A 26,865-nucleotide genomic window follows, 5' to 3' on the forward strand; every position below is an offset into this window, starting at 1 on the left:
TGAGCTGTCGAATGGTAAAATTTCTTGAAACAGCTGAGGCCCGCTTCAAAACTTTAAAGGAACCAACTAAAACGAGCACTACCTTAAACGGTCCAAAGGATGAGCCTAACGGTACTCCAGAAGTCCAATTCCTACATTGACACTTTTGACTCCCACACTAGATCGTTTGCCCCTTCCAATTGTGATGTCGATATTTTATCCAATATTCTCGTTTACTTGCTTCATGTACAGAATTTTAGTTTTTAACACGTTCAATTCAGACACACATTTTATAAATTGAAGCTTCTTTTTTTTCATTAACATTGTAAAGGTTTTAAATAACCATGTACAATAAAGTATTACTTATTACTCAACAGTCATTGCTCCCTGGCAACATTAGAACTTCTGGGAGTGAATCAACCGGTCTTTTAAAGACCATTGCTTGTTACAGAGGCTTTGTTGTTCTTCCACCCCTTCATAGAGCCCCTGCATGTCCACTCTGCCTTTAGTCCCCCGAAATTTGGCTCAAGTTGCGCCTCTGATATATATGGATAATAGTGACTATATTTATATATATAATTAACAAGAGACATTTGCTTTGAATCGCGGCCCGTTTGTGGAACTTTCTGTATAAAGTAAATTTTTTCGGAACTACTATTAAAAAAGTTTGTAAATCAACAGCTAGCGACTCACTGGTACTTGGAAGATCTAGTCACGGCTGCCCGGAGCTTCAGCTCCGTGGAAACCCCACACACATTCTAACGCGGCCCTCCAAGCCCCACTAAATTATCTGTAAGGGCCAAATGCCAACATCGGACGATCTGGAGCGTCTGCCGCTGGGGCCGCCGATACTTCCAGCGGTTGCTCTGCCATGATATCGGTAATATCCACCCCTGACGGAGGATGCCACCTGAAAACCTTGGCCTGACCTACCATTTTATATCAGCACTAGAGGTGAGCCGGGCCCCACTGCGACGAACGGGTGCGCCCTCGCTGTTCTCCTCAGAGATGCGCTCCAGTCTGCTCTGCCCCGCGGCTCGCTTGCCTGACTCCAAAATGGCGGCGCCTTAGGGACCTTGGCACCAAAGACTCCCCGGACGGACTTACAAGCCCACGATCGGCTGCTGCCAAACCATCGCCTAAAGAGCCTGCTCTCCTCCTGTGCCCATCCAGCTGCGACGCTGCTCCGGCTCCTCCATACGGCTCCAGATGATGTGGGACGGCTGTGAGGCATGTTCTCCCCTCCTCCCAGGACAGCAAGACGTCTTTGTTGATGTGCCCCCACTGGCTGCCTGCCGCCCCGCTGCCTCTCAATGCAGGCTATCTTCCTGGATTTTGCCTCGCCTCTTCATCAACTTTGGGGACCCCAGTGAACTTCTCCCAGGTTTGGGGGCGCGGGAGCCACGACCGGCTGATGGTCTTCGCCGTTGATCTAGTGGACCCGAGCCCACACGCCTCCTCTCCCTGCCTGACTTTGATTTACTTTAACTATGTACCCCCCGTACTTCTCCTGGCACTTTGGTCATACTCACTGGGTTACTCTCATGGACTTCTTTACTTTTTTCCTTCTTTTGTCCTGGCCGCCATTTTGCTGCTGCTCTCGGCTGCTTTTTTTTCTCCTGACCCTTGCTCACTATCTTGTCTGTTCCCTCTGCCTCTACCCTTCTCCCTCGTTTCCCCCTTGACGATCCTCAAATGTTTCTGATTTGCCATTTCTCCATACCGCTGTATCCCTCCCACCCTCCCTACTCAGGGCCGGCGCTAGGCATGGGCAGCACGGGCGGCTGCCCAGGGCCCCGAGCTCAGCCCATCAACAGGGGGCCTCGCAAAAGTGTTTCCCTACCAGCCTCGCGCCTGTGGTGAGCACTGCGTGGCCCAGGGAAGGGCTGCCTCTCCTCTGGGCTTCGCAAGCATGTGTAAGAATAGGAGAAGAGGCCCCCCTCCCCTGTGCCTCGCAGCACTGGTTAATGGCTGTTAACCCCAGGGAGGGGGCCCCTTTTCCCCAGGGCTGTACAGCCCACATGTAGTGCGAGGCCCATCTGCATTTGCAGCTTTGACCTGTAATTGGGGACAGGGTCGGATTGCGAAGGCAAGCAGTCGAGCATTGGCCGATGGGCCGGTGCTGAAAGGTGTGACATGTGGGCCGGTTGTTAAAGGGCCTCAACTTCATTCCTGCCTCCCAGGCCATCACACTTCTGGCTTTTGTGTGCGGGGCGAAGGTGTTAAGTGTGGCAATCTGCCTTAATTGTGGCCAGGTGTTGCTCTAAGTGTTGTGTCATTCTCCCTCAGCCCCCCATTGGGGCCGCAAAGAAGTGTCTTGCCCCAGACCACTCCCCTGCCAGGCAATGGTGGGTGGGGGCAGGTGGGAGTATGCCGGGCCGTCACTGAGGGCTTTTTGGCTATGGGCAATTGACACCTTAGCCTCCATCTTAGCTGCCAAGGTTTCAAATTGCTATGTGTGAAATTTTCATAATTCAGTGTCATAATGAGTGACATTTCAACGACCATGAGTGACCCTTTCTAGTACGCAAAATCAAGTGACGAGGAAAACATATAAAATAACGTGGGACCCAGCCCAAACAGGGTGTGTGAAGACCCAACTGAGGCACGAAAATATCATGGACCTGCCTGGACATCTGTGTTGATGGGCAGGCCGGCAGAATCCTGTCTTCCAGCCTTTGGCGACTCGTACTGTGTCCCCTGGCTCCACCCTTGAAATTAATGATGCTGTTGTTTAGAGCATCAGTCTATCAAGGGCCTCTCTGCCACGTGGCACACAGCCCTAACAAACAACACACTCCTCCGGTGCCTACTGTTGCCGGGCAGGCGGGCCACCAGAAAAACAAAATACAGATTGCCAGCCTATGTGGTAGGCCCCCCTCCCCGCTGGCAAACTCGGGGCCTCTGACATCACGTGAGTGACCTGGGCCAACTCGGAACGGGGACAGACCTATGTCAGAGAGGGCCCAACAACATGAACAGGTGTCATTTATATATACATTCGATCGGCTCAATCCACCTATGTCACTCTACAGAGTAACAACTTTAAAGTGACACCGGCAGGAACGACTGCAGCTACCTGATGTGATTGTGCGCTGCACTGGCACCATCACTGTCTATTACAAACACACACAGGCTCACAGTGCCTGGTACTTACGGTCTTGGGACACGGCCGTAGATGAGTCTGAGTCAGTACGGAGTCCGACTGTGGCGCATGCAGGCAGTGACTCTGGTCTGCTTAGAGTACATCTGAAGGGCGTCGCTTCGCTATTTCAAGGCATTACTACACACCTATTCTTGAATTACTTTAACAGCAGGCACTTGCTCACTTTGTGAAAGGAGAGGAGCGGCAATTCAGCATGGGGCGCCTCGTGGCCGCAGCGACTTCCGCCGCAAATGTCATCTGCTCGGGCATACTTCAGTGACTCCACTAGGGCGGAGGAGCGTCACCCCACTGCTTTCTCGCAGAGCGAGAAGCAGAAATATAAAATGCAAAAACTACCATTTTATGTTTCTGCTACTCACACTGCGAGAAAGCAGAAGTGTTTGGTTGGGGGCAGGGGGGTCTGCTTTAGGGCAGGGCAGGAGTGCCTTGCCCCCTGCTAAGGGCCCTGACTGTTTGGTCGGCCCTCCGGGACCGACCTAACCAGTCATGCACACTCTGGCCTTTCTCCATGTAGGCACCAATGCACCCTACACGGCCTCCCCATAGGCGCCTGGCTGGTCGGCGTCCCAACCAATCACAATGCTGCCATTGGGGAGGGAGGCTGCCTGCTTCCTGTTCTTGACAGAGGCAGGAAAAAAAGAGAGCAGGTCAGGAGCAGAGATGACACGAGACCTGGGAAGGTAAGTTTATTTAATTTTTTTAATAACCCCTGTGAGACCTCCCACCCGCGAGTCATGCTAGCCGCGACTGGATTTTACATGCAAATTAGAGGGGCCTCACATCTTCCCTTTCGCCCGGGGCCCCAGAAGTTCTAGGACCGGCCCTGTCCCTACTCCTACCCAAATCTTCTATTTGTAGATATATATATATATATATATATGTATGTATATAGAGATAACTCTAATCACTAGTATATGCTGTAGACCATTGTACTCTCTACCATTCCCATGTGACGCTTAGAGTTTATCCATTTGTATTGCTTCCTTGAATGACTCTCTACCTTGTGTGACTTTACAACTTGTACATTTGCAATTTTTTTCTGCTTGTATCTTTTGTGTAACCCACGTAATTTTAAGTCCTTTTGTATTGAAACTGTTTTTTATGTAAAGGGCTCTGACACCTTCGGGTAAAGTTCGCGCTATATAAAATCGCATTAAGTAAAAAAAATAAAAAAATAGGTTCAACAACCCACGCAGGCACTCCTCTTGTGCCTGGGAGTGCTGTCTTTCAAAAGGAAACCGCCCGGCAGCCCTGGGCCTACACCTCACAAAGCACCCTGCCCGCACCATGCTCCGTGATTCATCGGCGTGAACTCCTGGCCGCCTGGCAGGGCTCTGCACGTCTACGCAGCCGCCGGCGATCCTTCCTCGGAAAGGAAGGAGTGTATTGGGAGAGCCCGGTGACAGCTAGCCCCGCCCCTTTCAGGCTTGTCCCGCCCACAGGACGGAGCGGAAGGTGAACCCTGCGCAGCCGAACGTGGAGCAGGTGAGGAAAGTGTTGGTTGCCTGGTATCTGGGATGAAAACCGGAGCTCTGTGGTGCTGTTGGTTGTGAGAGGTGGCGAGGGTGTGGGGCTCACTGGGGTGACTTTTTGCTGCGGGTGGACACAGATACAGCGTGTTGTTTAGACGTGGGTTTGACTTTTCTGTGCATGAAGTGGTGGAACCAGGAAGTCTTTTATGGGCGTGAAACTATAGCTCTTCACCTTATCAGCTCTAAGAATGGCCGGCGATCCTCCACCTTGTAGTCGGACCATAACCTCCGGCCTGCTCACGTTTACGTACACTTGGAGCTAAAGAATGAACGTTTGATATCCCCTCCGCGTCTAAATTCCTTGTTGCTGGACTGTTCCTCTCACCGCTATTCTCCAGTTACAAATGGCTTTTCCTCTCACCGCTATTCTCCAGTTACAAATGGCTTTCGACCGCTGCACTACTTTGACAGTAGTCGTTAACTGCAGCATTGTAATAGGTTTGTGCGTAGGTAGACTTTTGTGAAGAACGCTAGCCCCCCTGCCCCGCCCATAAGAACCCAGGCTGTGTCCCCCTTTCCATGTCCCATAAACTAAATACCACAGATTTACGGCTAGTACGCACGCCATCTATATGAACTGGCATCCCAACACTCAAACACACAGGCTAGGCTGTCTCTTGAAATCCTAACGCGAAAATGGACATGACTGTGCATCATGCGTCTTTGGAGCCCTGCATGCATTCATATATCAGCCCAATTCTCATTTATTTCCAAAATCTCCCACTTCGAAAATATTAGCATGTATGTATTCGGGGCTTCGTAAGTGCAAGGGAATGTTCTTAATTATCTTGATGAACTCTTCTCTATGAACCTGGATTCTGCTGTGTTAGCTCAAGTCCACGCACGTATGGAAATAAAGGTAGGTATGAGTAAATGAATGAAAGTAGTAATTATAAAGCAGTGGATGGTAGCAAAATTGGCTTCATCAGGATAATGAATTGAAAGAAGACTCCACAAACTCAACTTCCACCTGAAGGACCAGATGAACTCCACCACTCTCCTGGAAGACCTCAGAGTCTTATAATTCAGCCTGGTTTGCTCGGCCTGCACCTGCCCAGCCAACCCAGAATTGCCTGACATCAATGGACCAAAATCCCATCAGTCATGCAGAGATCCTGTCCCAACAGCACCACCACTACCTAGAGTGCTGCATCACGCACTTCAACATGTGGATCACCGACTGCACGGATTCTCTGACAACTCTGACAACCACCCACACACCCAGATTCAAGCCGCAAGCTGGTACACCAAGGACTTCTGGCTCCCAAAGTGCCACCATGCTTCGATAGAACAGTGGTTGGTGCTGCTCCCACGATAACACTGACAGAGACTTCTACAAATCTGCCCTCTGGATTCTACCACCAGTGCCTCAAAACCACCAAGCTCCCAGCCCTCATTGAAAGGATCCAAAACCGCTCCAACACCTCCAAAGAAATCTTTCATTGTAAAGGAATTCATGTCCCCACCCTCTAGCTCCAGAACCATCACTGCACCACAGGAACTCTGCAGGCAACTCTCCCACCACTTCACAAATAAAAATAACACCGTCTACAACAACTTCACAGCCCAGCCAGACCTCTCCACCCTTAAAGTCCTCTACTTTGATGGCAGAACCCCCACCGGAAACCACACTGACCTGCTGATTAGCCATCACCGAAGCAGAAACTGTCTTCACTTCTCAACAGGATGCGGTACATTCTCCTACATCATCCTCATACAGTACCTTCAGTGTGGCTCAATGGTTAGAGCAGGCAGACCTTGATGCAGAGCTCTGGCCAGGGACCAGGGTTCGATTCCCGCCTCGGCGGGTCTCCGGCTTATTAATTCCCCTGACTGGATATTCTCGCCTCAGTGCCTGTTCTGATCATGGGTCCCACGCTGCAACTCTGGGCAATAGCTTGCTTAGTCTCCACAAAGGCCCCAAAAGCGCTGGGATGCCTGGCTGCACCTGGGGGGTGCCCAGGAGTGGACATTTCCCAGGAAAGCCAGGAAGGGTTCCTAAGCGGTATACGGACAGCGCCGGGACACCTCCGGTGGAGGTAGCTGTGCGCTTTACAAATTCCGACATTTAAGGCTGGAGTTCGGGGCCCAGCACTATGATGGATGAGCTCCGTACTCTCAGGACGTACCTAAACGATCAGCCTCACCCCACACTCGTCCTATGCTGCTAACCTGATCTACGGTGTCCCACAAGGCTCCTCCCTGACCCCACACTCTTCAACATCTACACAGTGCTTAATTTGTAAAAGAATGAGTGCCCAATACCAAGGTTGTGTATTTTTCAATCCACTACCAGACTCTCTGCACCTTTGTCTCACTCTTGCAGGTTCCTGCTTTCCCCCTGCTCCTTACCTGCTATTCCTACCTGGTCTCCTCGCCACGCCTCCGCAACCCCACGCTTCTTCCCTCCTCCCAGGACCTACTTAATGGCAGCCGCTGCGCAACTCCATTGAGCAGGTGCCCAGACCCAGCCCCCACTTACCTGCGACCATTCCTCCGACCAGTCAAAGCCCTTTCAGAATTGGCTCCCTTGACTCCTTCCTCGCCCCTTCTCTCGCTCTTCTGCTGTCCACTTTTTACTAGCTCCTTTTCTTCTTCTTTCACCCGATTCTCCTGTGCCTTTTGTTCATTCACTTCACATTTTTGTTAATCTTTAAACATTTATCTGCTTGCTTTCTCTTTCACCCCTTGTGCTTTTGTGCTCCTTTCACTCTTTTTTGGCACTCTTTATCACCTGTTTGTCTGCCTGCTTTCTCTTTCAGCTGTTGTGCCTTTGTGTTCTTTTCATTCGTTTTGTTAACCTTTTCACTGGTTTTTCAGCTCTTTCTTTGTTAAACCTTGTATCTTGTTGACTGTTCCACTTATTTTCTTGTGCATATTTCACCCATTTCAGGCCTTCTGCCCCCTCTATCGCACTCCCTGCAGCCCCCACCTGTGCTTTTACCCGCCCCTTACCTGCTCTTACTACAGTGTCTCCTTCCTGTTCATCTGCAGCCTGCCCGCCTCCACCCCGCGCTCCCCCCCCCTTGGAAATACTTATTGGCAGCTGCTGCGTTTCTACGATGCAGTCGGCCAAAAGCAAGCCCATCTGCGCCCATCCGTCCCTGGACTATTCTCAGCTACACAAACCCTGGTCCGATTGCCCCCCAGTGACCCAGTGATACCCTCAGCACTCCTTCGATGCTTAACCCGGGACACATCCCCTTCTGCTGCTGCCACGCTGCGCCACACGCGATGGTTGGAGCCTTCACATGCAATCACTGCAGGTTCACCTGCAGCAGCCTACCGACACACCCCACGCAAGCACCAGCAACACCATCTATACCCAACACCACACGCTACAGTAAACTATCACCCCAACATTCACTCTCATGCATGCTTCTCAACACCACAATCGAATTTGGGGACCTGCTGAGTAGCAATGCACCGGAACTCCTCTTCCCGACGGAAACCCGGCTCAACTCCACGTGGGCACCCGACATCACCTTAGCTGTCTCAGCGGGCTTCAAGATTGCATGGTAGGACCGTCATAACAAGCCAGAAGGAGGGCTCGTAGTTATATACAAAGACTCCGTCAAGTGCTCAACATCCACAGAGAGTGCCACCCCATTCATGGGACATCTGCACTTCAAACTGCAAATCTCTGAAAACTTCACTCTGAAGGGAACCCTCGCTTACTGACCACTTGATCACAAGTCATCTTCGCCAGCTTCATCAAATAGTTCATTGCCCCTCTCACCATTGACACCATATTCTTCATACTCCTCGGCGACCTCAACTTTTCTTAGAAGACTGAACCAACCCCTGCTCCACAACACTCTTCGAAAGCCTAAACTATATTGGACTAACCCAGCTTGTCACAGAATCAACATTTCCCAGAATGCCAGGGGCGAACCTTGCCTGAGAGGTCAGCGGTGTGCTCCCACATCCTGTTGTCTATTTAAAGTACTCCCGTGAGTCATTGAGCTGACAAGCTCGTGGATGAAGCACCTGCGTGCCAGTGAGAGGTACCGGACCTGATATAATGTTAGGCAGCCTACTCAGAAAACCCCAAAATAAAAGAATGTATTCTCTACTGATGACGGTTAATAAACCAGAAACACGTATACAAAGATCAGCACTATCTGCGCCAACCTTGGCAAAATACTCGAAAATATCGGAGCGAACTGCAAGAGACTGCATTTCCCAGAATGCCAGGGGCGAACCTTGCCTGAGAGGTCAGCGGTGTGCTCCCACATCCTGTTGTCTACAGAACCAACATACATCGCAGGTCACACACTGGACCCCTTCTTCACCACCAGTGACAGCATCAAGTACAACTCCACATCACCACTCACATGAACCGACCACTTCAACATTCACTTCCAAATCAAAACAAGGCAAGTCAGTGAACCCACTAGCCTCTGCCTACTCTGCCGCAGCTAGGGCAAAATCTGTGAAAGAGATTGGCTTAACACTTTCAGCATGAAGCAAACTAACCCCACAGACAACCATCAAGAGCTGTGCAGACACCCTTGCACCCATCAAACCCAACAAGCAAAGAAGAACCAACAAGTATACCAGCTAGCACTGAGGACCTTGGAGTCGCCAAACAACACTTCAAACAGCTATAAAGAAAATGAAGAGCCAGCCACGAAATTCAGACAAAACCACCTACAAGACTGCTTGCAGACGATACCAGCAGCAACTGAGTGAGACAAAGAAAAAAGCAGTAGCTGAAAGTATCAAAGGGAGCCCCAACAGCTGCAAGTAGATCTTCTCTATTGTCAAGAACTTCCCCACATGCTTGGCCTCCATCAACAGCCTCACCCCCTGCCAAGAACTCTGGAATGACCTAATAAACTTCTTCCACAGCAAAATCACTAACATCTGCAGCAACTTTACACACTGTCCAGAACCCAGTAAACTCATCGCAAACCCGCCCATTACTAACCACAAAGGCCATCTTACCAAATGGAAAACTCTCACCAGAGAAGACACAGCAGTGATCATGCACTTAGGAGCCCCTACAGACCCATCACATCTACAGCTTTGGAGCATCACCTGTTAGCACCACCCCACCCACATCATCACCTCCATCAAATCTTCCACATTTCTGGAAGACTGGAAGGATGCAGCGGTCAATGCCTTTAGAAGCGGTCAACCGACCGAGCCAACCGAGCAATTTCCATCCCATCTCCCTGCTCCCCTACCCAGCCACAGTGAAAGAGAAGGCCATCAACATGAAACTCGCAGCCCACCTTGAACACCTCCAACTACTGGGAAACACTCAATAAGGATTCAGAAAAAACAACAGCATCAAAACAGAACTCATCTCAACCACGTAAGACATCCAGCCCATCCTGGACTGAGGTGAAACAGCAGCCCTCATCCTGCTCGATCTCTTTGCGGCATTTAACCTGGTCTCCCACAACACACTCATCAGAAGACTCCACGTGCCCGGCACCCAAGGACCTGCACTCAACTGGATCTGCTCCTTCCTCACAGGAAGAACCTGAAAAGTCACACTGCCACCCTTCACATCCGAGTCCAAGCGCATGATCTGTGTAGCCCCCAGATGATTGAACCCTCAGCCTTGCTCTGTTGAACATCTATGTGACTCCACTCGCCAACAGCATCCGATTCTAAGGCATCATCCTAATCTCCTAGACTGACGACACACGATTCATCCTCTCCCTGACGATCAAGACAACCACCACCAGAGCCAACTTCACCATTGCATGACAATGGTAGCAGAATGAATGAGAACTAACTGCTTGAAACTTAACTCCAACAAGACAGAAGTATTGGTCTTCGAAAACAGGACCTCCCTGTGAGACGCCACCTAGTGGCCGGCAGAGCTAGGATCAACACCTGTTGACTATGCTAGAAATCTAGGGATCATCCTGGACAACAACCTTAACATAACAACACAAAACTATGCAGTCAGTGCTGGCTAAGCGATCAAGCTGGCCTCCTCTTACTTCACCCCTCCAACCCACGACCTGCAATCCACAATCCAGGTTATCACTGGGGCCAGAACGGAGCACTCTGTCCAGAAACCACTCAGACCCCCTTCCTCCCTCATCACCATCCCCACGGAACGAGTTAAAGAGACCCACTGCACTAACTGCATGCTTATAAATTGCAGGTCTGCCACGAAACAGAGCTAGCAGAATCCATTCTCAGCCATGAGATTGACATTGACTTCATCACTGAGACCTGGCTCAATGACTCCTCACCTCTGATCCTGGATATGCTTGTACCCCCGGGTTTCTCTATCATCAAGAAAGATAGAAAAGACCAAAAAGGCGGAGGCTTGGCAATCATCCACAACAATAACCTATCGGAGTACGAAACCGATAACATCATGTACAACTCCTTCGAATGCCAAACTGGCAACATCAAAACCACCAACAATAATCTAGTTCACTGCCACCTCCTGTACCATCCCCCAGGCAACTCAGTCACGTTCACGGATTACCTATCAGACCTAATCGCACACTGCTCTCTCCGAGATACCAACATCATTCTCGGCGACCTTAACCTCCACTGGAATGATCAGAAGAGTGCTCCAGTACAAACCCTAAATGACCTACTCCTTACCAGCAACCTCACCCAGCACTGTTCAAAAGAAACCCACAACAAAGGAGCTATCCTGGATGCCATCATCGCTAATCATGACGCAATCACTATAGATCACATCATTCCGGTCGACTGGTCAGACCATCACCTTATCCTATTTCACCTCCCTCATCAGACCTTGCCTCTGCCCTCCATCTCTTTCTCCCCCTCATGGTCGAGAAACTTATCGCAGATCAGCACAGATGAGTTAGAAGAGAAAATATCCTCCCTCCTGCCCATCTCCCCGGAAGGCCTCTCCACTGAAGAACTCACATCCCACTACAATGTTACCATGTCCTTCATCCTAGACGAACTAGCCCCCTTGAAACTGAAAAAACCCAGGAACATACCCTCCAGATTCTGGTTCAACAAGGACATTAATGAGGAAAGAAGGCAACTCAGAGCCTCAATGTCTCTGGAGAAAGAACCCCTTCTCCAGCCGTTACGAGTAACTCAGAGCAGCAAGAAGAAAGTACAAACAACGCCATCCCAGTCGACATCAGAACCACCCCCTCCTTTCCATTACGTGATGCTCTCGCCTCCACCAGGCAGTCACCTGACAGCGCGCCTCCACCAGGCAGTCACCTGACAGCGCGCCACCACCGGGCAGCCTTCAGAAACCTCACAACCACTACCTGCCTCATGCCCTCTCTCTGAACTCTCAGCCCCTGGGGCGGCACCGCTAAGAGAACATTTCCAGCATTAGACTTGCCTTTCCCTAGGCTTTGAGACTTCCTCTTGACCCCTCTTCCTCAATGCCACTCCTCGGATCCCTCAACCTCTCTACCTCAACGGCACACCTCTGACGCTCAGCAGAACTGTAAAGTTTTTTGAACTTTTTCTGTATTCGCCGACCATGCCTTTGCCCTGTATTTTTGTCTCCTCTTCTTCATGTTGTAAAGCGCTCCTATACCCTCGGGTCTGGCTAGGACCTATAGAAACCTCTAAATAAATCCAACGAATGCTATGAAAGAACTTCAAGTGGCACAAAAGCAGAGCAGGAGGTCGCTCGTTCGCCTACATCACACCCAAACATGGACCTCCCTCCCAATACACACGAGTTCTGCAAGAGCTAGCTCTTTAACTCTACGGCGAACACACACCTACACACCGGATCAGGCGCCTGGATACCTTCACTGGTGATTAGTGCGCTTTACAGATTAACATAACATACGATTTTCTGGGATAATAATAAAGTCCAAAATAAATACAATTGAAACAAAGTAAATTAGAGTTTTCTAAATCACACTGATTTTAATTTAAATGAGAAAGGACACAGGATTACCTTCAGGGTTCAGTTTAGGAGAGGTGGCAGGTGTTAGGGTGGAGGGTGGAGGTCATATTTTTAGTATTATTAAAGCATTTCTTACTGTGTACTCATCATTGACCAAATAGAAAGTGAAAAGAATGTCATTTAATTCTACATGTTGTATTTGTATATCTCCATTATATCATTCTTCACACACACACACACACACAAACACACTCTGTCTCTCTCATGTTTCTTAATAACCTGTCAACCTATATCTCTCACTTACCAATAGCTACCACAATTTCTTACTTGGTTAGGTTCAGTTTCATCACCAAAGTACTATCCCCCCCTTTTTTGGTCTGTCTTATAAATAATATACAAATATTGGTCTTTGGGTTAGCCCCTTTCAGACACTGCTTCCTTAGAAAGAGCCCCCTTCAACCATTCTTTAAATGCAGAGTCAATCACTTGGATCAACCCACTTTTATCCTTTAGTTCATATTTTAGCTGTGTTGCTTTTCAAGTTAAAAGCCATCTTTCTGCAACTTTTTTATTCACTCCAGTATGCCTTTCTCTGTAGCATAACTCCTATAAATAAACAAGTGCCTCAACTGAAAAGTCTTTCGCATATCCCACAAAAATAGACCTCCGGTTAAAATGGCCACTGTTGCCTCATGCGTTTCTTGCAAGACTATGGGCTTGTTCCTTTTGCATGTCTTCTCCTTGGTGTCTTCAGTGCTTGTGTCTGCATTCGCTTTCCTGAATCTGCTGCACTGCTTTTTAGGTCGAGCAGACTACTCTCAATGCGTGAGCATTGAGAGTCTGCTACAGACCTAATGTGGCCCGTATTCAGGAGAGTGGACACGACTCAGACGCGCGCTTTTGCAGTCTCAGTTTTGACCGCGGGAGCGCGCGTCTGAGCCGCGCCTGCGCAGATGAACTCCCAGCCCCTACTTTCGCGTCGCTCTGCTCTCATGCATTAATGGCACAGACACAGCCAGCCCCCACCCCTCTGCATGCACACACATACAGGGGCGCGCGCACATAGACAGACAGACACACGCAGACAGACACACACACGCACACACACATACGCGCGCGCACCCCCTCCCCCCACACTTACCGGGGTCTTTTCGTGTGTCCCTGTCTCCCTCGGCAGCCTGCGGGTCAGTCTTGACAACAGGCGGGGCTCTCCACGACCACGGGAGCTCCGCTAGTTCACAGGCAAATCTTCCGGCTGACTACAGAAGCGCGGGGCTCCCGTCCGCTTCCTGTTTGCGGCCCCGCCCCCGTCCCAAAACAAGTTGCCTGGCTTCCGTTCTAATCCGGACTGCAGACATAAAGCCCACAGGTAGGTCCCCGGGTTTCCTTTCACGGGTAATACCTTGTTAACATTTGCCAATGTGTGTTCCTTCTATAAAGTGCAACATGAAATAATACAACTTACATTTGTGCATAGCTTGTTTAATAGTAGTACTGTAAAAACTCTACTGTAGTGCGCCTTTAAGAATCCTCTGCGAGGCCCGAGCACTTCGCACGGCACCCCAGCTCTCCTCCGCTCGCCCTTCGTCAACTGGTGAGTGAAATGATATCAATAGCGGATTTGTGTGATGTCCTTTATTTTTTAATAAATGCACCTCTTACTAGCTATTGAAGCCTGCTAAAAGCTTGGACTTCTCTTTACCATGCTAGTTTCTGAAGGCTGCACAGGACGGATGTCTGATCCCACAACTGCTCCCCTCCACCCTGTTCCGCCACAATCTTGTTTTTCGTTGCAGCACGCTTTCACTTTGAACAATAGCGGGCTTCTCCATACCACCCGGTCGCGCCCTCCAAACCTTCCATGTTCTTGCTGGAGTTTAGCATTAAACAAACAGTGCCTGTTTGTTTTTACAGTGCTTGTTTTTATTTGCAGTGCGCATTCACTTTTAACAAGAGCGGCCTTCCCCATACTCATGCATAATTGATATCCTCAATGTGTGCCTCAGCCCTTATTGAAAATACATTAACCAGGCCGTGACATTTGTAAATAAGGGAATAACCCTCGGCAGGTCAGCAGAGATAAACAAGCATTTGCAATTCAATAAGTGTCGCATTACTAAAACTTTGAGCTATTGGCGTTCTAATTAATGCAACGTAATTAGCTCAAACTTTAAGTAATGCGAGACCTATTGCATTGCAAATGCTTGTTTTGTCTTCTTTTCCCTGTATGTTTTGATTTTTCCCACTCTGGACACCAAGGGCCGGATTAGTATTTAAAGTAGTACTACACTGGTACTCACATACTACAGAACGCAATTCACAAACCTGAGGCTGGAGACCTCTACAACTCCTATCTTTTTGATATGGAGATCTACACAACAGAAACTGAAATCTCTGCACACTTTGGTCTACGTTTCAGTAGAAAATGTGGGAGGCATTGGGGAGTGGTGGTAAAATGGGGAAATGGGTACTTCTACCTGTAAGGGGTTTAGGGAAATTTAAGGAGCGGTTTTAAAGGGACATGCTAATGCAAAACACACACCCACAAAAGAGTAAGACAATTGTAATACACAAAAATACACATCTAAAGTTACTACAGCCCTATAAGTGTCCTAACAAGTTCAAATGAACTCCACTCCAGCCCAGCTTCCAGCCTCATGCTAATTGTGAGCAAAGCTACTGTGTAACCGGAACAGGTTGAGCTTGTGGTCCTAATTGAATAAACAAGCACTCTGGAAGTGTTCTAATGCCTTCTTTGTGATGAATGGAAGGAGAGTGAATTTTTTGTACCAAGGTTAGTGGACCTAGGCGACGACATGCATGTCTCCGTTCAGGTATCTGAGGGCTTCAATCCTGAACATTGTTATATTGATTGTAGGAACTCCTTTCAGGGGGCCAAAAGGCAAGCAGGAGTTACTGGGCCGAACGATGGCGGGGCTTGACCTAGTAGGGGTCCTGAGCTTCTGGACCAAGTACTCCTTGAGCATATGATTCTGTGTTAGCGCAGGTCAAGCAGTTCAAAGCTCTTTTAGTGAGGTAGGAGTACTGCGTACACAGACACAAGACTCAAAATGCACACAGTATCCACAATAACCGATTGTCCAGTCAAATACTTTCTTTTGTAATACAAGTATTTAATATAAGCACACAAAGCATAGCAACCACACACTAAATACTACCCACAGTCTCTTAAGATCAGTGCACTAGTATCATCCTTGGCTGTGTCCCAAAGTCAGTCTTTCCCTTTTAGTGGGTCTGGTTATTCGACATTTGATAATGGAGGTAACTATCAGATCTGGCCCCCGCTAGTTATCATGCGATAATGTTTGATTTTGGCCTCAAGAGTCCACTTCAACAGCGCTATGCCCTTAGTTCATACTCGTCCTTGGGAGGTCTTTTGGCCAAGAACACGCTTTGCCAACCAAAAGGTATGTGGCATATGTTGAAGAACTGGGATGCATCTTTGTGGACTCTGGCCGTTGATGCTGGAGGGTTGTGACCTCTTGGGTCTTTTCCTAATGATGCGTCAGGGCTACCATAGTCTCAAATAATCACCGTCAGTGTCGGTTATCTTCTCTCCAGCTCCCTCGGCTGTCTGTAATTGTTACCATGGCATTGATCTCTAGGGCAGGTCCCTCTTGGCTGGAATATATTTGCACATCGTTCCAGGGTGATGGCTCTAACTTCACGGTGGCCACTACCTGGTATAAGGGGGTCGCAAAGTCAGTCAGCCAGGGCAACTGCTCTATCTTTGAGGTGGTTCTTAGCTGGCATATGAGGGTTGCTGACTTTACACAGCAAGCCAATGGCCCAACCTTCACTGTAGCTCCCACCTGGCATCTAGGTATTTCCAACTTTACACAGGTAGGGCAACAATCCTAATTTCATTGTGGCCCCTTCAGGCATCTGGGGATTTGCTGATTTCCACAACATGGACAACGTCTCTAACTTCACATGCCCCCCATTGACATGCAGAGTTCTCAAATTCGCTCAGAGAAGGCAACAGCCCTAACTTCACGCTGGCTCTACACTGGCAGACTGTAGTGTAGAAGGCTGGCTTTGTATATGGTGAACACTTATTTAAGTGAAGCATCTTTCACTAATCCAAACAACCTTTCTGATAATTTTAGTGGTGTTAGACAACCATAGAAAGCTCTCTAAGTGGTAGCTGTGGAGAGCAGCCTTTAGGCTTAGTCCAGAAGGAGTGTTAAGCAGCTTGTTTTTTTCCAGATCTAATCATGTAGTGTAGGTTAAATGAAAAAGAACCACATAGTGTATTTGTGTATTTATAAACAAATTTCTATTTATTATACAATGCTCACTAACCCATTGGTATATCTCCTACCTGGAGAAATCAACAAAAATACACACAATATTTCAATTGTAAACAGGTAAGTAAGCTGAATGCACAATGGTCTCCAGGGGGAAATCAAACCATATCTTAAGAAAGTGGAATGCGAACTGCTACCGAAGTCGGGACTTGGCCTAGGAGGCTCAAAAGAGTAGGGGACTCAAGTACCCACCCATGTTAAGTACCCAGGAACCCCACAGAGGTTGTGTGCAGAGTGGGAACACAGCTGTGTACTCAATAGAAGTCAATGAGAAAGTTGCGCTTGCAGTTTTAAAGAAGAATCACCCTTCCCAGAGGACCCTGAAGAAACCTAGTGGAAGACAGAAGGTTGGAGAGTCACCCCACCCGTGGATACCTGAGGAACCAGGATACCTACACCAGGTAAGCCGGGTGCATAGGTGTGAAGTGACGTCGGAAACCACCGTAGACCACAATGGAGGACTTCAGAAAAGATGCTGCTAGCAAAGACTGTGTAAGAGTCCAGTGCAATCCAAGGGGGTATTCTTGAAGAGAAGAACCTGCAAGCAGAGGGGACAGAGTGATCAGGATGCACAGAAGAGTAATGACCACCGATGACAGAAGATGCAGGAGTGATAACAGTGACCTTGTCGCTTCCTCTGTGAGGACCAAGCAATGCTGAGGAAGACTAGGAGCCGTTCACGAGCTGTCTCAAGTCGGAAGTCGAGAACCAAGGGGTCGGTTTCTGGCAGGTGCACCAATAACTGAAAATCAAGCCCCTCTACGACAACTTCAATGAACAGACACCTGACCCCGAACCCACTCCCTCCTCCAGGAACGCCAGCCAGCCCACCATCTCCTCCTGGAACCCAGTCACCACCAAAAACACTGCATCAACCATAAAAGGCATTCACTCAGGAGCCCTCACAGACCCCTGCACATGTTCACAGAGGCGCCGCCGCCATCGCACTGGAACTACGATGCACCATCAACACCACCTTTGAAACCGGCACATTCCCCGACAACTGGAAACACTCAGAAGTCAAGCCCCTACTCAGAAGCCCTCAGCTGATCCAACGGACCTCAAGAACTACCGACCCATCTCCCTACTCCCCTTCGCGTCCAAAGTTACATAAAAGACCATCAATATCCAACTAACGAAATTCATCGAAGAGAACGCCATCCTCTACCCCTCCCAATCCGGATTCTTCAGCAACCATAGCACTGAGACCTCACTACTCGCCGCTATAGACGACATCCGCACTCTCCTCGACCAAGGCTACACCACAGCCCTGATACTACTCGACCTCTCTGCAGCCTTCGACACCGTCTCCCACTGCGCACTCACCGCCAGACTCCACGATGCCAGCATACAGGGAACCACCCTTGACTGGCTCCACTCCTTCCTCGCCTGCAGAACCCAAAGAAGCAGACTTCCACCCTTCCTTTCCGAACCCACAGAGATCAACTGCAGAGTACCCTAAGGATCATCGTTCAGCCCTACGCTCTTCAACATCTACATGGCCCCCTCTCTGCCATCGTCATACAGCACGGAATCAGCGTAGTATCCTGCGCTCATCCTCTCCCTCACCAAGGACCTCATCACCACCAGACTCAGCTAATATATAGTTACCCATTGCGTAATGACGCATGACCACTATTTCGAAATGGCTGGCCGCACTTACAAAGCCTGGAGAATTGACTCTGGGGTTTGTAGGCGGTGTCTTATTCATGCAGGAAAAGCTCACACTGATAACCCAGCACCCTGCCTTCAGGATTGAAAGGCCTGTCTTAGGGATGACTTATAGTCATCCTTAAGTGTAGTGACCTCGGATATAAGGAAACATATATCTGTCATGAGTGGTGCTAGCACCAGCGTACACAGTCTGTTATGGCAGACCTGTAGTCATAGTTAGAGGGGTCCCTCATGGTTGGCATAATACATGCTCCAACCCATGGGAGAACTCTGGTGTACCTATGCCCTGGGTACCTTAGTACCATATACTAGGGACTTATAAGAGTACACCCGTAGCCAATTGTGGAGGTACCAAAGTGCTTACTGTGACAAATTTAGGGAGGAAGCACAGTGGCTTGGGTCCTGATTAGCAGAATCCCAGCCAGACTAGTCAAAAAAATCATACTGACACCAACAAAAAGTGGCGGTAATCATGAAAACAGATCCTACTTTCCTACAGGTAGTCACTAACTTCCATGAAAAGGGCGGACGGCTTACACTCTTGCAACGGCCCGATCAGACGTCTCACACTTCTCTTGACAGGATGCCAGACGGGTTTCTCTGCCTGCAGGTGCTCCTTTCCTCATAGGGTCAGCTGGTTTTGGCAGGCAGGTAGAAGGCTGGTGCTACAGGCCCAGGGAAAGTGGTGTTGACTTCCTCGTTGATGGCCCCTCACCCAAGAGGAAGACTAGCACACCTTGGTCCCTAGTCCTGGTTAGAGCAGTTAGAAGTCTTAGTAATCCTCTTTCCACACTGTTGCACAGTGTTGTTGAACAACCTGTGGGACTCTGGCTCCCACATTCATCGTCCATATCCAGGTCCTGTGGCCTGCCCCACGCCGCATGCTGCCTTATATCCAGGGCCACTGGAATTATGCAGCAAGGAAGGACCAAAGTATGCGGCACAATACAGCAATTTTTGTGCTAGTGCCAGTTGATTATGAATGTATGACGTTACTACGCTCACTAATACCACGCGTGCCATTACAACGTGGGTATTACTACGCTAGTATGCTTACAACGTGGCGTTGTAATGGTATGCGGGGTAACAGCCTCAATGTAATGGCTGTTATTACATTTCCGTGTAACTCTTCACTGTTTTGTTATTCACCATTTCCGAGTGGAGATTTACCTATAGGTGTAGACTTACATGTCTCCACCCCCTCAAATGGGAGACTGGATGATCCCACAGGTAGTAGACTACTACAACTAACTGAATATATGAGTGCAGAGCACACTGGAAGGCTTAGGCAAGAAAATACCCACTTTCTAAAAGTGGTATTTTCAAACACAGAATGTTAAAACCAACTTCACTAAAAGATGTATTTTATCATTCTGAGTTCAGGCATACTAAACACGAATTTCTACCATGTTCCCTGAGTCAGATAGGACTAAAAGATGTAATAGCCAGCCTGCACATTCTAGCCTATGGAGAACTGGTAGCCTTTCAGACATAAGGTTACCTTATGAAACTCAACTCATTATCAGTACGAATCCCCGTTAAGGTTGTCAAGAAGGCATTATTTATTTATTTTTTAACAAATGAAGGCTGCTACTCTCACAGCACAGGCAACTGAACAGTTAATACACAGTAAAATAGACCACACGGCGTCCAATAGAATAACTTAGCATTTTCATATATCGTTGAATGGAATTCTATGGAAGCACCGACAAACGTTTTATCAGGCCTTATCCTTTCAGGGTGTAATCATAAGTGTCCGTTGTTTGTTTTCTTGCTTGGGCATTCTTTAATTGGTCACGTGCATTTCCAACAAGCGTAATCCTGTACTGTTTGCATGCTCAGCTGAACACTAAGAGTGGCATTCATTTCAATTTGGTTTGTATTGGCGTGTCTCAAGACACCCCTAAGGCTGCCCTTACTTCTGTGAGCCAAGTGGGTGGCCTAGTTGAGATCATTGCAAAGTTAATTCCTTGTGAGTCAGTGCACTGAGGGCCAGTGGCATTTGTTTAAAATTAACACAGCGACTTTTCAGCATGAGAGATCCCTAAGCTTCTGAGGGTCTATGCAGTATGTAAATTAACACACTCTATTCTTACGGATATTTGTAAAAATTATCATAGTATTAGCCATTCATAATTGTACAACAACAGAAGTTGGTGAAAAGAAAAAAAAACAATAAAGGAGTGCCCAAATGCTCATATGCCATTCTTGCATTCAAATCATGGTTGCACCCAAATCCATCATGATTTGAACGTGTTTACAATTGAAGTGTATATCACACTATAATAGTAGCTATATTGGTAAACATTTAGCTGAAGCATTACAAATAACTGTAGGTTCTCTTCTGTCATTGCCTTCAAAAACCTGTATCAGAATTTTGGTGTAAGGCTCACTAGTTCTTGATACATTTAACCATCCATTTACACCTATATAACACTGCCTACCCCTCCCATGTGCATTGTCAATGTAAATTAAACACTTTTCTGCATGAGAGTTCCTCCTGTTTAGTAGCAGATATCGGCTTTAGTACTCTCTGTAAGTGTTTGTGTGCACTCTTAGTGGCTCAGTTGTTTTTCTTCCGTACAGGGGACCTGCAGCCTAATCCTAGCCCGAGCACTTGTCCAGAATTTCTGTGATTGTGGGCAAACCACTTAACCTCCCTGTGACACAAATTGTAAATATGGGTGATGTAAAACATAACTGTGCTCTCAAGTGCAATTCAAATTGCGCGTCCCAGAATTCCTCCCCATCAACCATAATGCTTATTGTTCTACTAGAAGTACCAGCTTTGCTATATTTCTTTAACTGGAGATTGATGTCTGGCACTATGGGTACGACCGTGTTTTGCATGCGCAATTGCGTTTGCGACCCTTTTGCGCCTGCAAATAACAAATAGCCCATGTACTAACCCTATTTAGCGAGTTGCAAATAATTTGCGACTCGCTAAATAGGATTAGCGACTCGCTATTTGGAAGGGGCGTTCCAAGGGCGTCCCTCCCTAATAGCGAGACTGAACCTTATGTAAGACCGGAATTGTGGTCTCAAAACAGCTGCAGATTACCACCTTTCTCAGAAGGGTGGTAAAGCACTCGCAAGCCGGAAGGGGTCTACAGGGGAACCCTTCCCCTCTGTGAATGTAGGGGAAAATGTTTTTTAGGGGCAGGCAGTGGTCCCAGGGACCACTACCTGCCCTTAATAAATTAAACAAAAACTTTTTCCTTTTCTTTTTTTAAATGCAGCCCCATTTTCCTTTAAGGAAAACGGGCTGCATTAAAAAAAAAAAACTCCTTTATTTAAAAGCAGTCCCAGACATGGAGGTCTGCGGAGCCCTGCAAGCCACCTTACCTGGGAGGGCCTGCCATTCCCAATGGTTTCAAAAATTGCAAATTTGCAACCCCACTGGGAATCGCAAATAGTGTCTGAGACACTATTGTACATTGTGATTTGCGACTCAAAAATTGCGACTTGCAATTTGTCGCAATTTGCAAGTCGCAAATCACAATGGTCGTACATCTGGTCCCAACTCTCCAGATACAGCAGGTGAGCAAGAATGTGGTAGTCCCAGAGTAAACAGGCACTGGCAAAACCAATAGGTGTGACTTTAATGTGATGAAGCATGCAAAAATGGGCACAACCCAATGTTTTTTAGGTCTAGCATAAACAGCACTTGCGCTGCCAGGCAATCTGTTGTATCTACTTTGTGGGGTCTGACTCCTCCTTTGCTTAGGATTGGCTTTTGTGTGTGTCATTTTAAAAATGGAAGTGTGCTAATGGCTGGTGGTTGGTGCATATCCAACCTTTGTGTACAAGCTAACTCCCTTGGAGTAATGCCGCAGGAACGAGCAGCAACGCTCACATGCAGTCCTTAGCCAAGCTGTTTCCCCCAGCCTTTCCATTTCCAGCACGAGAATGCCATTGGCATTCCTTGTAACGTGCACTGCCCCTGGGTCACAAGCAGGGACCAACTAGATTGCTCCTGTATCAGTAGCACTCTACGTCCCTCGGGCACAAGCAAGCATCCACTCCAGGGCGCCTTTGTTGTTGGGAAACCCATGTTGCTTTCACTTTTACTCCATCTACATCAAGTCTACTTCATGTACTCATTATAAAGTACTTGTATAATTGCAATTACACCATCTTGGTTTTAGACATGAAACGGGCTATTGATTGTATTGTCAGAGTGAATTTTACTTGCCAGACATTCACATTTATTTCACCTTATATAACCTCCAAGAATGCCTGTATACTTTATAGTTTGTGCGTGCCATTAGGAGTCCTTAACAGACGTATATGCCTAAAGACATCATTTAACTACGGCGCTGCCCAGACAGTCAGGTGTTTGGTCCTTCCTTATTTATTTATTTTTGCTGCCTTTTTTCCTGCTTGAGACCACCTCTGATCCTGACCGGGGCGGAACTCTGTATGCCTCTGAGAGCAAGCACATGGGAGAAAGTTGATGTCCAAGGGTAGCTCCCGTGATCTATGAAAAGCAACCATGATCCGCACGGTTTACTATGTTTATCCTATCTTGGACAAAAACAAAAGCTTGGCTCTGCAAGCAAGTAAGAGACTTCTGTTGCTTCCCACCGTGAACCCTTTGAAGGCTCTGCTGGTGGCAGAGCGAGCCGAAACATGGCATTTTAACTGGTTACTAGCGTTATTTGCTCCTAGGGAAGAGCATTGCAAATGATTGTTATTTCTGTGTATGCGTCAAAAAGTTTGGAGGTACCCCTGCTTTTGTACAGGGCGGGGGGTTCAAACAGTAGAAATATAAAAAATACCCTGTCTTAAAAACAGCCAATGGCTGGTGTAAGTAATACTGGAAGTGGTCTGGGTAAGGGGGTCTGCTATTCACCAATCACTATATGGTACAAATGTACCTACTAAGTCACACAATTTTAAACCGTTTAGATGAACTTGTAAACACACTCAAATATGTCAAGCAGAAGAGTTTTGTATCTTGTTAAATTAATCAAGAATGATTTATTTACCTCCCAATGGGGTTACAATCTAACATGTTATCACACAATTAAAAAGAATTTTAAAAAAACTCATACATGATTATGCATTCATAAAATAAGTCAAAATTTAATCAAAAAAACTGTCGACGCAGCGTTTCGGTGCTTTTTCTCTTTTACACCTTCTTGAGGACTTTACAACATTTTGACTCCGTTGTTTCTGTGTTTTATTAAAAAATGAAGCATTTCGAAATGATCCCACATGAATTTGCAGAATGCTCAGGTTTTTCAGTTTCCTTGAGCTGAACTCTGTATCTGAGTATCTCTGTGTTCTATATGCACGGAGGAGCCACCATCAATCAAGGCAAAACTTCATATGGTGTTTGTTGCACCACCTTATTGCATTTTTAGCTGGTTTGAAATGGGGTATTTTTCGGCCAATAGATATTGCGCGGCCCCGCTGTCCGGATTTCTTTCGTCAAGGATCCAAATCTCTTGTGATTCATACGTGGCCTCCCTGCTCCTCCGTAGCGGCGTCTTCCTGGGGATTAGAAGAGAGCGTTGGAAAGGGAACTATAGCAGAAATCACATCAGGGATGTTTGCATGAAGTTTAAGGAGGCACGAGTTTTTTCAAATTAAAAATGTAGTTATTCTTTTGTGAGCAAAAGACCACAGAAGGCTAAAAATGTCCCATGTAAATAAAATATGTGCTGGACATTTTCAAGTGTTACATTGAATCAGCTCCGCCGTCGCCTAATAATATCATGTAGCAATGCGATATAAGTGGTCTAGATCTGCTCTGTCAACGCTGGAATGCGTGTGTGTGTCTGTCTGGGTGGGGCACTTCTAGGGGAACACTCATCTGAACCTCTTTTCTCCTAAAGGCTTTTTTAAACTTTTCATTCAATTCAAATGTTGTTATAGTTTCTAATTTGAGGTGAATTCTTTTAGGTTGACTAATCTATCGCTCCCTACTTTACAAAATGCACCTCATGCTGACTATTGTATTATGTTGGCTTAGTTATATTAATCTTTCCGTACCCTTTTGAGGCCTAAAACACTTCAGTTTAAATATATTCCTACAATAGTGTAATGTCTGTGGAAACCTTTTTGGACAGAGGCACTTATGATAATATTAATGGCTAGGGATATTTGTGTGAAGGATTTTACTAGTGTGGCTATTTATTCATTTGAACCATCATACTATTTATGACTCCATAAGTATCAGAGTGCATATGTTACATAACATCGAAAATACCCATTTTTTAAATTTAGGGTTGTGTGCTTATTACGCCCGAAAATTACACTAATTGTTAGTACTATAAAATATATAACCATATCAAAAAGGGTCTGATTTTACCTAATATTTCACTTCTGTTTTTTTTTTAAACAATAATTCTGCTTTGAGAATATCTTCTTACACGTGATGACAATACAATTATATCTTGCGTTTCATGAAACGATCAGGATGTTGTCTTACATTTGACTGTGCCAAGGCGAGTTCCAATTAGCACTCTGCTTCAGACAACATTAGTTATTGAATAAAATGTTGAATTCTCCTTGCTTCTGCATTTGTTTTTCAAAGATGGAAGCACCTTTGCATCTGGAGGGGAAGGTTGATAGAAGTGGCATTTGAATAATATTCTGTGGCTGGTGACAAATTTAACTTAAAAACACGCAAACACAGTCCGCTCTAGACAGGAGGAGAAAAACAGAGGAGTGTGTTGCTACGTTTCTTACCATAACCAGTAACAATAGCCGCCTAATTTCTTCGCCATTTACTGGCGAAAAGCTATCAAGATTATGTCCTAAAGATGACTGCATAACAATTTCTGAGGGGTCCACCAGGCTATTCAATCTCTCCTGACTAGATAAAGGCTTTAAAAATCGTCTCCACCTTACTTTGAAAGAAACTGGCAAGATCTTCACATAATTCAGAACTTGCGGGAAAGGCCACGGGTCCCGGGTCAGCCAGAGCTGCCACCGTCGTAAACAGTTCCTTCGCCGAGTTCTTAGCCAAGTTTATGCGGTTGGTATAGAATTCTTGTTTTTGCCTTCCCCACCGTTTTTTTTTTTATATATTAGGAGACTTTGTTTCAGACGACTTCTGTCACTTTCCCTATATTCCTTCCGCCAGACCCTTTCCAATTTTTTACATTCCAGCTTGTGATTTCTTAATTCCTCCGAGAACCACGGCGCTGAAGGCCGTGCTCTGGCCAGGAGGCGTAGTTTGGGTGGGGCAAGGAAATTGCAGGCTTTGTCAATCCAACTAGTGTGGGCGAGCGCCGCTGCTTCCACCTCTAATGGAAGGGGCTCCTTTGAGGAGAGCAAATAATCTTCTAATGCGCTACCCTCAATTTTGTTCCAGGCCCTGCATACCCTGGCTGTTTTAGGTGGGCACCCCCCACCTTGGGATTTAGGCACCGAGATGGCAAATAGCAGCGCCCTGTGATAGGACCAGGTGAGTGGAATAGATTTAGTAAAGCCCAGAGTGGGGTGGTTCGAGAAAATCCCGTCTAGGGTATGTCCGGCGTTATGCGTGGGACCACTAACCAATTGTTTAAGCTCAACCCCCTCCATCAGGTCAATAAGTGCGTAGGTATCTGCATCCATGGGGTTTTCTAGATGGAAGTTGAAATCTCCCAGGACCGTAAAGTCCTTGGAGCATAGTCCCTCCTCCAGAATACTTCCCACAGAGCTCAGAAAGATGGTTTTAGAACCAGGGGGTCCACAGTTAACGGGTGAAAGAGAGCGTTAAGAGAGTCATGATAGATCACTGCCAAACCTCCACCTTTCCTCAATGGCCGGTCCCTCGTAAAATTAAGGTAAGGTAACCAGGGGGAGTGGCTTTAACTAAGTCCGGGCCGGAAGCAGCGTCCGTCCACGATTCAGTCACAAAAGCGATTTTTAATATTTTCTTCCTGTATTAACAGCGCACACTCCAAGCTGTGCTTTACCAGCGATCTAGCATTCACCAGGAGGCACTCAAAAGTACATTCCACCTCTTTATGCTTTCTTCGATCTACTCTGGATGAGGACTTAATGGGGGACATTAATACTGCAGGGATCGCTCTCGTGCAGCCTAAGCAGGCACGTGGGCTTGATGGTTGATCCTTATTCAAATTTAGGACAACACAGCTAAGTTTTCTCCCAGGTCCCATCAAGTTTCGCAGTGTTTCTGGGCTATATGTAGCCCTTTGTGGATCTCCCCTCGTGCAACCGGCAGCGTGCGTGGCCCTAGGCCCGGGCCAGGCTCGGACGGGCGCAGACGGGCTTGCCTTTGGTGTGCCACCGGCGCGCCCGCTGCGCGCGTCCGCTGCGCGGTCGCGTCATCGTGACCTTTATGCACCAGGGGAACAGGGTAGGAGAAAGACTAGACTGCTCGAC

General features: G+C 47.4%; 1 protein-coding gene across 3 annotated transcripts in view; it reads left to right on the top strand.

Annotated features, from left to right (window-relative positions):
• Nucleotides 1-4,492: 4,492 nt before the first annotated feature.
• Nucleotides 4,493-26,865, top strand: part of PARP4 (poly(ADP-ribose) polymerase family member 4) — a 2,216,130-nt gene continuing 2,193,757 nt past the window's right edge. For all 3 annotated transcript variants that reach the window (XM_078657066.1, XM_078657067.1, XM_078657068.1), the window contains exon 1: nucleotides 4,493-4,630. The gene's annotated coding sequence lies outside the window, so the exon portion shown is untranslated. The remainder of the gene's footprint in view (nucleotides 4,631-26,865) is intronic.

This window comes from Lissotriton helveticus, chromosome 8 (genome assembly GCF_964261635.1).
Source record: "Lissotriton helveticus chromosome 8, aLisHel1.1, whole genome shotgun sequence".
Lineage (NCBI taxonomy): Eukaryota > Metazoa > Chordata > Amphibia > Caudata > Salamandridae > Lissotriton > Lissotriton helveticus.